Genomic DNA, 16030 nt, shown 5'->3' on the forward strand with positions numbered 1-16030 from the left:
TCCTTTGTGCAGAATGTGGCAACTTGTAATTGATGTGTGTTATACTTGGCTTTTGCCATTCAGGTCCATTTTGGAAGCAAAGTATGATGCATGACAGTTCTGAGAGGATGAGGAGGATGAATTTCCTCCTCAAAATCTCGGAATCGAGCAATTCCTAACCAAGTGGTTGTTGCTCTCACATTCTGACAAAAAAATAAGCCACTGTCAATGAATTCACTCTGAAAATTTGCCTGTTGATTTCCCTCTCAAAGGATGTAATGAGATATTCCAATTAAAAAAAAAATCCATCATGTTTTAATCCCAGTCACCATAGCCTGACTGGGTGCTCAAATCTTAACAATGAATAATGAGACAAAAAAAAGGACCAAATACCTAGAAATTCATCCTGATCAATCTCCAAATTCAGGGGTTCTGCCAAGGGGACAGAAGCTACTGTATGCTTTTACTCTCAAGGACTAACAAGAGGGAATGAATTTCTCGGCACTTGGCATTTTACATTTTTGGAATGTGGGTAGATTTCAGATTTACCGTCAGTATATCAGTAATGCAGCCGGTCAGCACACTTTCCACCACATATCTGTAGAAATTTGCCTGGGTTTCAGATGTCATACCAAATCTCCGCAAACTCGTGAGCCTTGACACTGAATTACATCTGCTTGTTCATTGTAGAAACATTGCAGATGAACAAAATTGTTTGCTTCTGTGCAATTCAATACAACACAGCTAGTCCATTCACAAAGTGGGCATGCATTTCCCATGGAGCCTTTGTCACAAGGTGATTCAGCAAACAGTTAAATCTTCTAGCATCAGAATATAAGGGTCACTGCCCCGATTGCTGGAATGGGGTTTTGATACCCTATCAATAATACCAAAAGACTGAAGTTGCAGGACGACGGGCTTTTAATACCATAAAACTTGGACCATGCTCCTGTTCTGGCCGATCCCAGGACTTGTACTGAGGGAGGAGCCATTGCTTAACTGCCTTTATTTGGGGATTCCAGGAGGTGGAGTCACTGAGGGAATGCGGGCCAGCCATACATACGAAGCGTACACATACACACTGACAGTAACCAAGCAACAGTTTACAGTGGTGATCACAGGCTTGGAACTTGGCATCAGTGCTATTCTCCCTCCCCTTAACTTATCAGAAAGAAAAATTCACTTCCATCCCCGAATGTCCTCTGGTGGAAACTCACAAAAGTAGTGTTGAATGTGGGACAGATGGTGTCATGATGTTATGGCATTATTACAAATGATATGCTCTTGGCAAGGCATCGGGACAAGACCAATGCAGATCCACTGAAGCCTTAGCCAATCAAAGAGAAGGAGAAGGTTTAGTGTTGGAAAGATAGGAAAATTGTCCAGAAAGGAAGCATGCAGATTGTTGCTACTCTATGTAGTACCTCTCATAACACCACTTATTTGGGATTTCCCAGGTGTGAACTGCACTGTAAACTTGGAGGGGGGGGGAGAGAGGGGGAAGGTCAGGGTAGATGAGTCCTTGGATTTATTATACCTTCAAAAAAGTAAATAACCCAAATTTCTTCTTAAAGGTAAAAATGGCACTGAGCCAAACATACAAGAAGAGATGAGCTAAAACGGTTAAAGAAGATTCCTAAATTTGAGCAAAACATGGCAAGTTTGAGAGGGAATTCCAGTGTATGAACCAAAGGAAGGGCAATCTATAAAGGGGCAAAAGACAAGTGTTCAATACTCAGTTGTTACAGAATCAGACCATTTGTTGTTTGCGAAGATTTTAGACAAGAAGAAAACCCTATCTGTAGTGCAACACAAAGAATGCCGTTTGTGGTAGAGCAGCGTAGGCTGTTGGTGTCAATGGTCTGACTCCACAGACTCCCTTCACTCTTGAGGGTCACTTTGAGTACTTGAGCCTTGGCTAAGTCTAGAGCCTCAAGGTAAAACTGCAACTTTGATAGCAGCCTATCTGCCTTGGACTCCTATGAGGGAACACAAAGCAGTGAAGAATGTCAGGGAAAGAATTTACAATTTAGCATAACGTGTAGTGGAGATCTTGAAAACAAACATTTGAGAGTTAGGAATATAAACATTAGGAGTATAAACAGAATCTTCAGGTAACCTACAAGAAGATCTTTATGGGGTGGTTAATGATGGAGACGCTGTTTACATCCGGTACCGCACAGATGACAGTCTCTTCAATCTGAGGCGCCTGCAAGCTCACACCAAGACACAAGAGCAACTTGTCCGTGAACTACTCATTGCAGACGATGCTGCTTTAGTTGCCCATTCAGAGCCAGCTCTTCAGCGCTTGACGTCCTGTTTTGCGGAAACTGCCAAAATGTTTGGCCTGGAAGTCAGCCTAAAGAAAACTGAGGTCCTCTATCAGCTCCCCACCATGACTACCAGCCCCCCCACATCTCCATCGGGCACACAAAACTCAAAACGGTCAACCAGTTTACCTATCTCGGCTGCACCATTTCATCGGATGCAAGGATCGACAATGAGATAGACAACAGACTCGCCAAGGCAAATAGCGCCTTTGGAAGACTACACAAAAGAGTCTGGAAAAACAACCAACTGAAAAATCTCACAAAGATTAATGTATACAGAGCCGTTGTCATACCCACACTCCTGTTCGGCTCCGAATCATGGGTCCTCTACCGGCATCACCTACGGCTCCTAGAACGCTTCCACCAGCGTTGTCTCCGCTCCATCTTCAACATTCATTGGAGCGACTTCATCCCTAACATCGAAGTACTCGAGATGGCAGAGGCCAACAGCATCGAATCCATGCTGCTGAAGATCCAACTGCGCTGGGCAGGTCACGTCTCCAGAATGGAGGTCCATCGCCTTCCCAAAATCGTGTTATATGGCGAGCTCTCCACTGGCCACCGTGACAGAGGTTCACCAAGAAGAGGTACAAGGACTACCTAAAGAAATCTCTTGGTGCCTGCCACATTGACCACCGCCAGTGGGCTGATATCGCCTCAAACCGTGTATCTTGGCGCCTCACAGTTCGGCGAGCAGCAACCTCCTTTGAAGAAGACCGCAGAGCCCACCTCACTGACAAAAGACAAAGGAGGAAAAACCAAACACCCAACCCCAACCAACCAATTTTCCCCTGCAACCGCTGCAACCGTGTCTGCCTGTCCCGCATCGGACTTGTCAGCCACAAACGAGCCTGCAGCAGACGTGGACATTACCCCTCCATAAATCTTCATCCGCAAAGCCAAGCCAAAGAAAGAATGATGGGAGTGGTATTGAATGTAGAGGATTGGCTCTACTACCAACTTTTAGTTAACAGCAGCATGACATGCAGGTTTAAATGTGGGTCAGTCGTTCAATCCTATGGGGTTCACTATAATTAGCAACTTTGCATTGCATGGAGACAGGATTAACACTGAAGCAGTGTTTGTTAAGAGTGCCCCCTTGTTACAGCAACAGTATGAACTTCCTCATTCGGAAAAATGCTGGAGGATTACACAAAATATTTTTTCTATGATCTATTTTCTTTAAGGCAACCATAAAAGCCTTGATTATAATGGCAGGGTGTTGTCCTTATGGGGCTGTGATACTGATCTCTTTCCCCCATGTACTTTTGAATCAAACTCCCTCCATTCCTCACATGTGCCATCCACCTGTTTCCTTGTTGATTGAGCAAGTGGGATGTTCCCAGCTCTGGAATCTCCTCAGATCATATTAGTGTTGCTCCCTGGTCAACCTGGCTGAAGGCTTGCTTGTGCAATACACTGAGGAATTCTTCCCCATCTCGTTTCTCATTCCCACCTCCAGATGACCCAGCAATGATCTGAGCAGAGGCCCCGAGGGGTTCGAATGTTAGCCAAGTGCGGGATTAGAACTCCGGCTACATCTGAGCTCCCAGAGATGAGGGATTTAGGACTTGCAACATACAAGGAGCAGTTGGGATATCTCCTTACGTTTTCCCATGATATTCAAAAAGAATGTCTGGGTGATGTTCAGGATCGTGCATGTCTTTTCTAACCCAATTCAATGCTGCACCCACACGTAGAGAGTGTGACCAGCTTACTTGAAAACCTTGCTTACAGCTCAGGGTTTTCTTCTTCACATGGCAAAGTCCCTAGCCAGTGGCAAGGCAATAGAGGAATGAGAGAGCAGTCTCACAGCTTTGTGCAAGCCAAGCCTGTATTCCTTTGAGGACAGAATACTTGGAGTTAATCTATTCAGATATTAAAGATGAATTAAGGGGTTTATGTATGAGTAAAAACTGAATTCTCTGATGGTAGGGTGGGGGGCGGGGCCGGCATAAGGAGCAAAACTGTAAAAATAAATGTGGCATTTAGTGAGACCTGGTTACAGGAGGGTCAGGACTGGCAACTAAATATTCCAGAATACAAATGTTTTAGATGTGATAGAACAGGGGGTAAAAAAGGGGGAGGAGTTGCTCTGCTTGTTAAGGAGGACATTACTGCGGTGAGGTGGCAGGATGGTTTGAAGGGATCATCCAGTGAGGCTGTTTGGGTGGAATTGAGGGGTGGAGGAGGCATGAGGGTACTAATAGGAGTGTATTATAGGCCACCAAATAGGCCAAGAAAATTGGAAGAACAAATTTGTAAGGAGATAGCATATATGTGTAATAAACATAAGGTAGTGATCATGGGAGATTTTAACTTCCCTCACATTGATTGGGATACCCATACAGTAAGAGGACTGGATGGGCTAGAGTTTGTCAAATGTGTGCAAGATAGTTTTCTTAATCAATATGTAGATGAACCGACTGGACGGTGTAATACTGGATCTCCTGTTAGGGAACGAGATAGGTCAGGTGTCTGAGGTTAATGTTGGAGAATAAATTGGATTTAGTGATCACAACTCTATTAGTTTTAGGGGAGAGCAAAGAAGGGCCTAAAGTTCAGGTTCTGGATTGGAGAAAAGCAAATTTCAAAGGAATGAGAATGGCTTTGGGGAGTACTGAGTGGGACACAATTTTTTTTCAGGAAAGGATGTAAATGAAAAATTGAGAATATTCAAAGAAGAAATTTTGAGAGTACAGAGTAGATATGTCCCAGTGAGGATCAAAGGAAAGGCTGGAAGTCATAGGGAGGCTTGGTTTTCGAGGAATATTAGAAATTTGGTTAGGAGAAAGAGGGAGGTGTACAAGAGGTATAAACAGCAGGGTGATGAGAAATTGAAAGAGGACTACAAGGAGTGTAGAAAAAATCTTAAGAAAGAAATTAGAAAGGCCAAAAAGAGGCACGAAGAGGCTTTGGCAGGCAGAGTAAGAATAAATCCAAAGGGTTTCTATAGGTACATTAAAAGTAAAAGATTAGTGAGGGATAAAATTGGACCCCTTGTAGATAGCGAGGGTAGGCTATGTGAAAAGTCAGAGGAGATGGGCGAAATTTTAAATGATTTCTTTTCCTCGGTATTCACTAGGGAAAAAAATATTGAACCAGTTGAAGTAAAGAAAAATAGTGGGGAGGTCATGAAACATATAAGGATAACTGAGGAGGTAGTGATGCCAGTGTTAAAAAAGATAAAGGTGGACAAATCTCCGGGTCCGGACAATGTATTCCCAAGGATACTCAGGGAGACTAGTGTACAGATAATGGGGCCATTAACAGAGATATTTAGGATGTCACTGGTCACGGGGGTAGTGCCAGAGGATTGGAGGGTGGCTCATGTTGTTCCGCTGTTTAAGAAAGGGTCCAAATGTAAGCCAGGAAATTATAGACCTGTGAGTCTGACGTCTGTGGTGGGTAAGTTGATGGAAAATGTTCTGAGGGATGGCATTTACAAATATTTGGAAGAACCGGGATTGATAGGAAGTAGTCAGCATGGTTTTCTCAGGGTAGATCATGCTTAACAAACCTGATAGAGTTTTTTCAGGGGGTTACAAAAAAGGTTGATGAAGGGAAGGCTGTGGATGTTGTCTTTTTAGACTTTAGTAAAGCTTTTGACAAAGTTCCCCACAGGAGGTTAGGAAAAAAGGTGGAGGCTTTAGGTATAAATAAGAAGGTAGTGAAATGGATTCAGCAATGGTTGGATGGGAGGTGTCAGAGAATAGTGGTAGAAAATTGTTTGTCAAATTGGAGGCCCGTGACTAGTGGAGTTCCTCAGGGATCGGTCCTGGGTCCACTGTTGTTTGTTATATATATTAACGATCTGGAAGAAGGGGTGGTAAATTGGATAAATAAGTTTGCAGATGATACAAAGATTGGTGGGATTGTGGACAGTGAGGAAGATTACCGTAGCTTAAAAAGAGATATAGGAAAGCTAGAGGAGTGGGCTGAGAAATGGCTGATGGAATTTAATATGGATAAGTGTGAAGTGTTGCATTTTGGAAAGGCAAATCTAAATAGGTCATATACATTGAATGGTAGACAATTGAGGAGTGCAGAGCAACAAAGGGATTTAGGAGTTATGGTAAATAGTACCCTCAAAGTTGATACTTAGGTAGATAGAGTGGTGAAGAAGGCATTTGGAATGTTGGCCTTCATAAATCGGAGTATTGAATTCAAGAGTTGGGATGTTATGATGAAATTGTACAAAGCATTGGTGAGGCCAAGTTTGGAGTACTGTGTGCAGTTTTGGTCGCCGAATTATAGGAAGGATTTAAACAAAATAGAGAGAGTGCAGAGAAGGTTCATGAGAATGTTAACAGGATCTCAGGGTTTGAGTTGCAGAGAAAGGTTGAGCAGCCTGGGACTTCTTTCTCTGGAGCGTAGAACATTGAGAGGGGATTTGATGGAGGTGTTCAAGATTTTAGAAGGGACAGAGAGAGTCAACATGGATAGGCTTTTTCAATTAAGAGTGGGGGATATTCAAACCAGAGGCCATGGTTTGAGATTGCAGGGGGAAAATTATAAGGGGAACATGAGGGGAAATTTCTTCATGCAAAGGGTGGTTGGGATGTGGAATAAATTCCGGCAGAGGTGGTTGAAGCAAGGACGTTATTTACATTTAAGGAAGACTGGATAATTACATGGAGGGGAGAGGATTGGAGGGGTATGGACCAGGTGCTGGTCAGTGGGACTAGGAGGGTGGGGATTTGTTCCAGCATGGACTAATGGGCCAAACTGGCCTGTTGTGTGCTGAATATGGTTATATTGTTATATATGGTTATATGCTAGGCTATCACGGATAGTTCAAACTTCAGATTTGTTACATGACAACACACACAGCCTTGACATTCTTTTATTTTCTGCAGGGGAGGCAGAATTATCATTTACTGGTGGTGCAAAATACTGATCTCAAGAAGATTCTACACATGCCAACAAATAAAGAAATGTAAACAAACTATGCCATACAGAGAGAAAAAAAATCAATGAAGTGTGTTACGTTCCAGACCAGCAGCGATAGAAATTCACCAAGACAATTGCATCTTCGATAATTTTTATTAATAGCCATTAATAACATAACATTTCTTACTTAACTCTAAACCAATGGTTCTCAACCTTTTTCTTTCCACTTACACACCACTTTAAGTATTCCCTATGCAATAGGTGCTCTGTGATTAATAAAGGATTCCTTAAAGTGGTATGTGAGTGGAAAGAAAAAGGTTGAAACCCACTGTTTTAATCATATCTAATTGACTTGTTATGTGGATGTGTTCATTGCCAAAGGAAATGGACCAATGACAATTTTTCTCAAGCAAAATATTTACAAAACAATTGGGTGTAGAGCAGTGATTCTCAATCTTCCCTTCCCACTCACAAATCACCTTAAGCGATTCCTTACGGAGCATGAATGGCATTGGGATTACTTAAAGTGGTATGTGAGTGGAAAGAAAATGTTTGAGAACCACTGCTCTAAACCTAACTCTAACTTAATCCCACTGTGCGCAAATGAATTTATGTGTGTGTGGCAGGTCCCAAAACCATTACAGTTTAGGCATGAATGTAAAAAGTATCAATTTTTAAAGTTCAGTCAGTTTTGTGTTGAAACTCGGATTCTTTAAATTGTTGCTCAACAGTAATTATCGAGTAGGTGTGAGGCATCAGACTTCTCTAAACTCGCAAAATTCTTGTAGAGTTGTTTTCAGAGAATTGTTTCTTTATGTGAATGATTTCCCTCTTTTGCATGTAGGTTTCAGAACTTATGTTTTCTTCCACAATGATTTCACAAACCCTGGCCATGTAAAAATGGTATCTTCCATGATAAACAGAATACAACAAGAACAGTACCTCTCTAACCAGAGGCTACTGCATTTCTGACCTCAGATGTTTCTTGTGCAATATTAAAATGCTTTTAATCACGTGACACAACATCACTGCTGACTTCTGTTTCTTCAAACCACTTTAAAAGTATGAATCATGAGCAAATGACTCTGGCCTGTCTGCACAGGTCATTCAAGGAAGAACTTGCTTGTCTGAACTGATGCCATCTCTCAGCAAACACTGTTGTCTTAGTTTCAATGAAGAATCACTTAAGTTTTTATGGCTGTTTACACTGCTTCAGCCATTGGTTTTGACTCTCAAAATAGTTTGTGTGTAAGTTTCTGTGTGTGACCCTGTCCACCCACAAAATGATCTATTTTGTAACTAAGGATTAATAATAATAGTAATTTTGTCACAAGTGCAAAAATAAAAGTACTTATATGAGTCTCTGCTTGTTGTTGAGGAGAACATTCATTCATGCATATAATGTGCATAAATTCATAAATTGTGTAAAAATATTTTTGTATAACATGCATGGGTGTAGTATTCTAAATTCTGACTGACAAAAGTAATTTTGGGACATGAGAAAAGCACATTCACACATACCAGTATCTGCCACAGTTAATCTCCTGCAATTAACACCTAATCAACTTCCTCCAGAGGTGTCAATCACCCATGATATAGACGATATCTGCTGCCACACATTAATTGATTGCTCTCCAAAGTTAGTTAGATAGATTGAAGACAAGTTTCAGAGTTGAGCAGAATTATAATTTGAATGTTGTCTCAAATTAGTGGCACTTGATCTATTAATCTCCTCCCTTAGGGACGGGTCTAGCCAGAATGACCTGTTTATAGGAATACTATAATACAAAGAGATATTCCAAAATTCAAAATTTCCCATGTCTGCTATAAATTGTGCGCATTCTTTCATTTGAAGCTATTACATTCTCATGTTGGCTATAATATTCCCATGCTCACTCGAAACTGCATCTTTCCCACGGCCACTATAAATTGTGCGCATTCTTTCAATGCCATTATTATGTTCCAATGCTTGCTTTAACTTCCTATGCTTGCTGTAAATTTCCAGTGTGTCCTTCCCACGGACTCTATAAATTGTGCACGTTTTTTTAATGCCGCTATTAGATTCCCACTATAAATTGCTGGTTTGATGCATTATATGCGTAAAAATATGGTAGTATTAGAAAGCACAGATAAGGTACAGCAGGGAGCCATTTGTCCCATGATGTCAATACTGGACCTTTACAGATCAACTGGGTCTGTTCCACATACTGAAATCCTTCCTGATAGAGCTTGCAAATGATTTTTCTCCAGCGCCTATTCACTTCTTCTGATTAACTGCAAGCAGCATTCTCCAAATTAGGAAATCTCAGAAAATCTTTGTATTAAAAGAGAGGTTTTTTTTCTCTTGATCCCCCAGCATCTTTTGCCTGTGAAATTGAGTCCGTATCCTTGAACATCTCATGACGTGGTACAGCATTTTTCCAAGTTTTGGATTTCCAAACCTATCAATGATTCTATCCATATCCATCAAAACTACCTTCAACCACTTCTGTCCAAAGGAGGACAAATTCAGCTTTAGCAGTCCAACTGTTAAGTTAAAATTCTCATTCTGGGACTGATTTTTTGAAGTTATTGCTGCACCTTTCTTGAGTTGTCTTGTCTTTCCTGAAACGTGGTGATATGGACCTCCAGTGTTTTATAAAGTTTTCCTTTTTCATTTGCTGGAGAACTTTTCCTAAAAAAAAGAAGCAGTTGAAAAGTTTGATAAGTTTACAAAATCAAGGCAAATAAATAGAGATAAGATAGTGATTATCTGTGATTTTAAAAAAATCGCTACTTTAGCCTGCACAAAATAGACCCATCGTGTTCCTATTGGTCAAAATGTCTTTGCAGGTCAGTCATTAACTTGGTCAGTTCTTAATTTTGTAGCTTGGCCTTTTCATTGACAAGAAATCCAGAGCATTTGACCCCTACTGGGCACTTTTCCTGTCAGCTGCTTGCTACGAGCTGACAGCAGAAGAGATTTTGAAGTCTCTCCAGCTGCCTGCCCTGTATCACAGTGTATAACTGATGTTCTAGGTCATCAAAGATCAGAATCAGCCAGATGTTCATATCGTTTCACCTTGCCAGATCTTTAAATAAGATGAGGAAAGACTGAGACTGACAAGGTCATTGTGAGTGAACTTGGAAAACTCTTTAAAAAATTTGAATTGCGTTTCAAGCTATAGGGGCCCCAAAAGTGTTTTTTGTCTCATTAAGCTGGCAATGCCTCAATTTTAAATTCCCATTCTTCTGTTGAAATCTCTCCATTGCCTCATCATTGCCTATCTCCAGAGCCTCCTCCATTCCTACAATCCTCTGGGATCTCTGCAATCTCCATTTGTGGTTGCTGGCCAATTTCAGCTTCTCCATCACGAACAGACAAACCTCCAACAGCCAAGGAGCTAAGCTCTGGAATTCCCTCATTGCATAACACCACCCCCCTCCCCACCCCAAAAATGCCAAAATCACATTTTCTGTCTGAGATTTTGGCTGCCTGTCCTATTAATTTAATGTGGCTCAGCATTACATTTTATTTCGTAACATTCTTGCCGGGTTGTCTAACTGCATTAATGGCTGCATGTCGTTGCAGAGGAATAAATACTTCTTCCCTTAAATGATGCATGTATAGCTTCATTGAGCTCTTAGTATAATATCACCAGCTGTTATCTGTGAATGGTTACATCCTATTAAGTGTAAATCTGCAAGTGAGGGGTGGCACGGTTGGCGTAGCGGATAGCGCAAAGCCTTTTCAGTCCCAGCGATCGGGGCTGGGGTTTGAATCCTGCGCTATCTGTCAGAAGCTTGTATATTCTCCCTGTGTCTGTGTGGGTTTTCCATGGAGGGGGGGTTCCAGTTTCCTCCCACCATTCGAAACCTATCGGGGGTGTAGGTTAATTGGCTGTAAATTGGACAGCATGGACTCGTGGGGCCGAAATGGCCTGTTACTGTGCTGTATATCAAAACCTAAGAAAACAAATTGGCCGTGAGTGATTGAGACACCAGTACATCCCAGTGGAAAAGATTGCAGCAAACTGTCTGTATCTATCAATAGACTGTGGTTTTATTCATCACGGACCTTGCCTTGTGTGATTAAACTGCAGTAAATCTGTTCTAAATTATTTTTGTCAACTGTGTATCTTCGTAGAAAGGTTGTTTCCCATTGTGGGAGAGTCCGGGATAAAAGGGCAGAACTTCAAGATAGAAGGGCATCTGCTTAGAACATAAATGTGGAGGATTTTTTTTTAGATGGTGAATCTGTGAAATTTGTTGTCACAGGCAGTTGTGGAGGCCAAGTCATTGGGTGTATTTAAGGGAAAGATTGTTAACTTCTTGATTAGCCAGGAAATCAAAGGATTATGGAGAGAAGGTCAGGCAGTGAGGCTGAGTGGAAGAATGGATCAGCTCATGATTAAATGATAGGGTAGACTCGATAGACTGAATGGCCTATTTCTGCTTCTGTGTCTAATGGTTTCCCTTGCTGCTGCTTTAAGGTGTTTTTTTTTGTGTTAAGTAGTTTCTACTTAATGATAGTTGATACAGTGAAAACAACTGAAGTTTTATTTAAAGACACAATTAGCATACAGACATCATTGCAAGTTCTCAATGGCACATGGCAGGCCAGACCAGGATTTCATGGCTATGACCCTTCATGCATTGGTTATGTTCTCTCCATTCACCTCGATAGACCTCAAATCTCTCAGTCTGCGTTCCCTCATAGAAACCACACCAGTCAGTTCTTGCATGCTTGCAGACTTTCCTCAAAGGTGATATGACTAATTGTGGTGTGACAATTTTCATATCATGTATGTCAGCTGTAACCTGTCAGGTTGTGGCATAATCGTGAATCAGGTTGTGGGTTAGCATTGATACACATCAGTATCAGAGATGACATCTTTTTAACCCATCTGCCCACCAGAGGGGCAGCAAGTAAAATATCCCAGGGCATATTGTAGGAAAGAGCTTCAAAGTCCACCTGGGTGTCCTGGGAAAAACCCTCCAGTAACCTATTCTTCTGTAGCACATTGACTGTAAAATGCTTTGTGACGTGAAAAGGTGGTGAGAGGTGCTCTGCAAATGCAAGACTTGATATGTCACATAGCAATTAAAGGCTGGCTAGTTTACAACAATGACATGATATCTTTTTGATTCATTGATGCGGCCTTTGGTTACATCAGCAGTGCCACTTATTAATGTTTGAGCTAGCAATCCTCTATCTCACAGATTGAACTGAGATTGGATGCCAACAGATCATTAGATTTGGCAAAAACTCCAAACCAGATATGCATTGAGGACATGTTAGGTTGAAATAGGGGCATGTTCTCATAGTACGTAGAACATTACTGCAGAGTACAGGCCCTTCGGCTCACAATGTATATACCAACAAACAAAAAAAAAACCTTCCCTTTTTCATAACCCTCTATTTTTCTTTCATCTATGTACCTGCCTAAGAGTCTTTTAAAAGATCCTATTGTTCCAGCCTCCGCCACCACACCTGGCAATACATCCCGGGACCCACAACTCTCTGAATATATTTTTTAAAAACTACTCCTGATGTCTCTTCTAAACTTCTCACTTCTCTTTATATAGATGTCCTTATGCATTTGGTAATCCTGCCCTGGGAAACAGGACTGATGGTCTACCTTATCTATACCTTTCAGAATCTCTATGAAGTCTCTTATCCTTCTTTGGTCCAAAGAGAAAAGCCCAAGCCCTGCTAACCTTGTCTCATAAGACATATTTTCCAATCCTGGAAATATCCTGGTAAATCTCCTCTGAACCCTCTCCAAAGCCTCTGGATCCTTCTTGTAATATGGTCTGATCACCATATTCTAAATGTGGTTTCACCAGAGGTTTATAGAGTTGCAATATTACCTCATGACTAATGAAGGCCAGGTCCGGTCTTCTTAACTATCCTAACAACCTTTGTGGCAACCTTGAGATATGATGGATTTGTACCTCAAGGACCCTCTGTATTTCACTATTAACCCTGTACTTAGACTTTTGGTTTGACCTTCCAAAATGCATCCCCTCACATTTATCTGGATTGAACTCTATCTGTCACTTTTCATATCAGCTCTGTATCCTGTCTATAATCCGGTTGTAACCTACAACAACCTTCAAAACTATCCACAACAGCTCCAACTTGCGCATCATCATACTGACCCATCCCTCTATCTCTAACGATTGCAGTGATTTACAGCATCATTCAATTCTAAGACCTAAGGGTGATTCAGCATCTTCAGGAGAGAAGATGGCAAGTTCTCATGTTGCACGGACAATTGTGAGAGAAATGTTTGGAATGGGAATTGAGACTGGATTCTGCATATCATTTTGCCCTCCTGTCTTCATTTCATTCCTGTCTTCATGTGGGAGTTAAAGGGTGAAAGGTCAACAAATGAGCTCCAAATGAAGGGTTGTCTGGCAGAGATTCTGCATTGAGAAGTTGCCGACCTGGAGAAATACATCCCAGGAGATGCATAAGTTTGTCACAAACAATAAATCTCAGGTGGAGCTTGCATCGCAAGATTATTGAGGGAAATAGGCTCAGCATTCTGTCATACATGTTGTTGTTTTCCCTGCATCCCATCCCACATTGTCTGAGGGATTACGATCCTTCTCTTCTTCCCCTTTTACAATTGTTATCCAAAATTAAAATATACTCCTGAGGCCCTCTGTATTTGAAGGCATGAAGATTTGAACCACACCTTGTTAGATATCACAGTGCACTCTACTGTTGTGTAGTGGTTAGTGCAATGCTATTATATCGCTAGCAAGTTCGAATCCAGCACTATCTGTAAGGAGTTTGTGCATTCTCAGTGACCTTTGTGGGTTTCCTCCCACCCTCTAAAACCTATGGGGTTGAGAGATTAATTGGATGGCATGGGTTTCCTGGATGGAAGAGCCTGCTAACTTGCTATATCGTTAAAGTAAAAATAAATTTAAAATAGAATAATTTTTGAACTTGAATCTCTCTTGTAATGAAAGAAACACTGCAACTAGATTTTGTGCAGCCATTGCCACCTGACTACATTTTATGATGTTGGTTTAAGAATTAATATTAATGAGATTATTAGAGCAGAACCTCTTGCCCTCTTTCAAAATAGTGCAATGGCGCTTTTTTTTGCATCAAGCTGAGCAGACTGCTTCACATTGGGCCACACAAGCCCTCCGTTGGTCCATCGTGTGTTGTTTGTGCTTGCCTTTGGAGATGGGCTTCTACATCAAAGAGGAGAGTTCTACCCAGTGGGCCGCAGCAGAAACCTGCAAAAAGATGTCTTGCCTCCACCCCTCATTCTTCCATCTACTCTACTGCCATCTCCCCTTTATCCCGATTAACCTAGGAGATGCTGTAACGTCGAGCTTTTATCGCCTTTTTGGAATGGATTTGGTGCCCCCAGCCACTACACTCATTTTCTGTAGTGCTGAATCTCTCCTCATGAGGTTAAAAAACAATTGGGCACAGCCTGGAAATAAAGAAGCAGTGAAGATTTAAAAAAAAACATGTAGGAGAGACAGGGTACAAACTGGGAGATCGCTTTGTTGAGCACTTCCGCTCTGTCAGCCACAATTGAGTGGAACTCCCAGTGGCCACCCCTTTCAATTTCCCATCCTATTCCCTTTGCTGACACGTCTATCCATTACCTCATGAACTGCCAGACTGAGACCACCCACAAATTAGAGGTACAACACCTCATCTTCCATCTGGGCACCCTCCAACACCCTCCACCCTCCATCAAGTTCTCCAGTTTCCTTTTAAACCCATCCACCTCTCTCTCTGATTCCTTTCATAGAGCCAAAATCAATTCTCACCTTTCCTCTTATCATATTCAATTAACACCTTTTGTCTGTTGGTCTAGACTCCTCCCTCTCCCATTCTTCAGTGTTTATTCTGACACCTTCCTGTACTTTGTTTATAACTTGAAGAAGGGCTCAGGTCTGAAACGTCAGTAATATCTCTTTATCTCCTGTGGACGCTATGAGACCGGCTGAGTTCCTCTAGCATTTCTGTGTGTCTTTAGATAAAAACGCAATACTGGAGGAACTCAGCAGGTCAAACAGCAAACATAACGATACATAATCAATATTTCGGGCTTGATCAGTTATGTATCATTACTTTTGCTAAATAAGGTATACTTTTTGACCTGAGTTTCTCCAGCATTGTGTTTTTACTTCAACCATGATGTCTGCAGATTTTCATATTTTACTACAAGCAGTAAAGATAGCAGGTTATACACATCTCCTGGAATTATTTTTTCTTAATTTTAAATTCCACAAACTCAAAAAAAAAGCCTGGCAGTTTGCTGTAAAGAAGTATGGTTCTCCTTTCACAGTTTAATAGTGGTTTCTATTTTGGCTAAAATATCCCAGAAATTCGGGAGAAACTCAGCTGGTCTTGGAGCATCCAGAGGACGAAATATCTATTACTGATGTTCTGGGTTTGAGGCCTCCTTTCTTGAAGAAGGGCTCAGGCCCAGAGCGTCGATAATATATCTTTTCTTCCTATGGACGCTTCGAGACTGGCAGCATTTTTCAGGGATTTCTGTGTGTTTTTTAACTACAATTACAGCATCTGCAGACTTCTGTGATTCACTCCTTTCAATTTTGGCTGCCGAGTTCTAGGTTTAGATTTCGTAGAAATTGCAGTTGTTGCTTTGGCTTCCATGTCAGACAAGCGCTGCAGTCACAGGCCCAAGGGAAACTGTGATATTCAGCTCTGACAGGGCCGCTGACATTAAACCAGACTGCCTTATGAGTGATACTGAGTTCGTCTCACACGGACTGTGCTTTGAAACATGAATCTGTTTCATTATGGCAACTTCAACATGAAGAATGAAAGAGATCATCCT

The sequence above is a fragment of the Narcine bancroftii genome, chromosome 8 (genome assembly GCF_036971445.1).
Source record: "Narcine bancroftii isolate sNarBan1 chromosome 8, sNarBan1.hap1, whole genome shotgun sequence".
NCBI lineage: Eukaryota > Metazoa > Chordata > Chondrichthyes > Torpediniformes > Narcinidae > Narcine > Narcine bancroftii.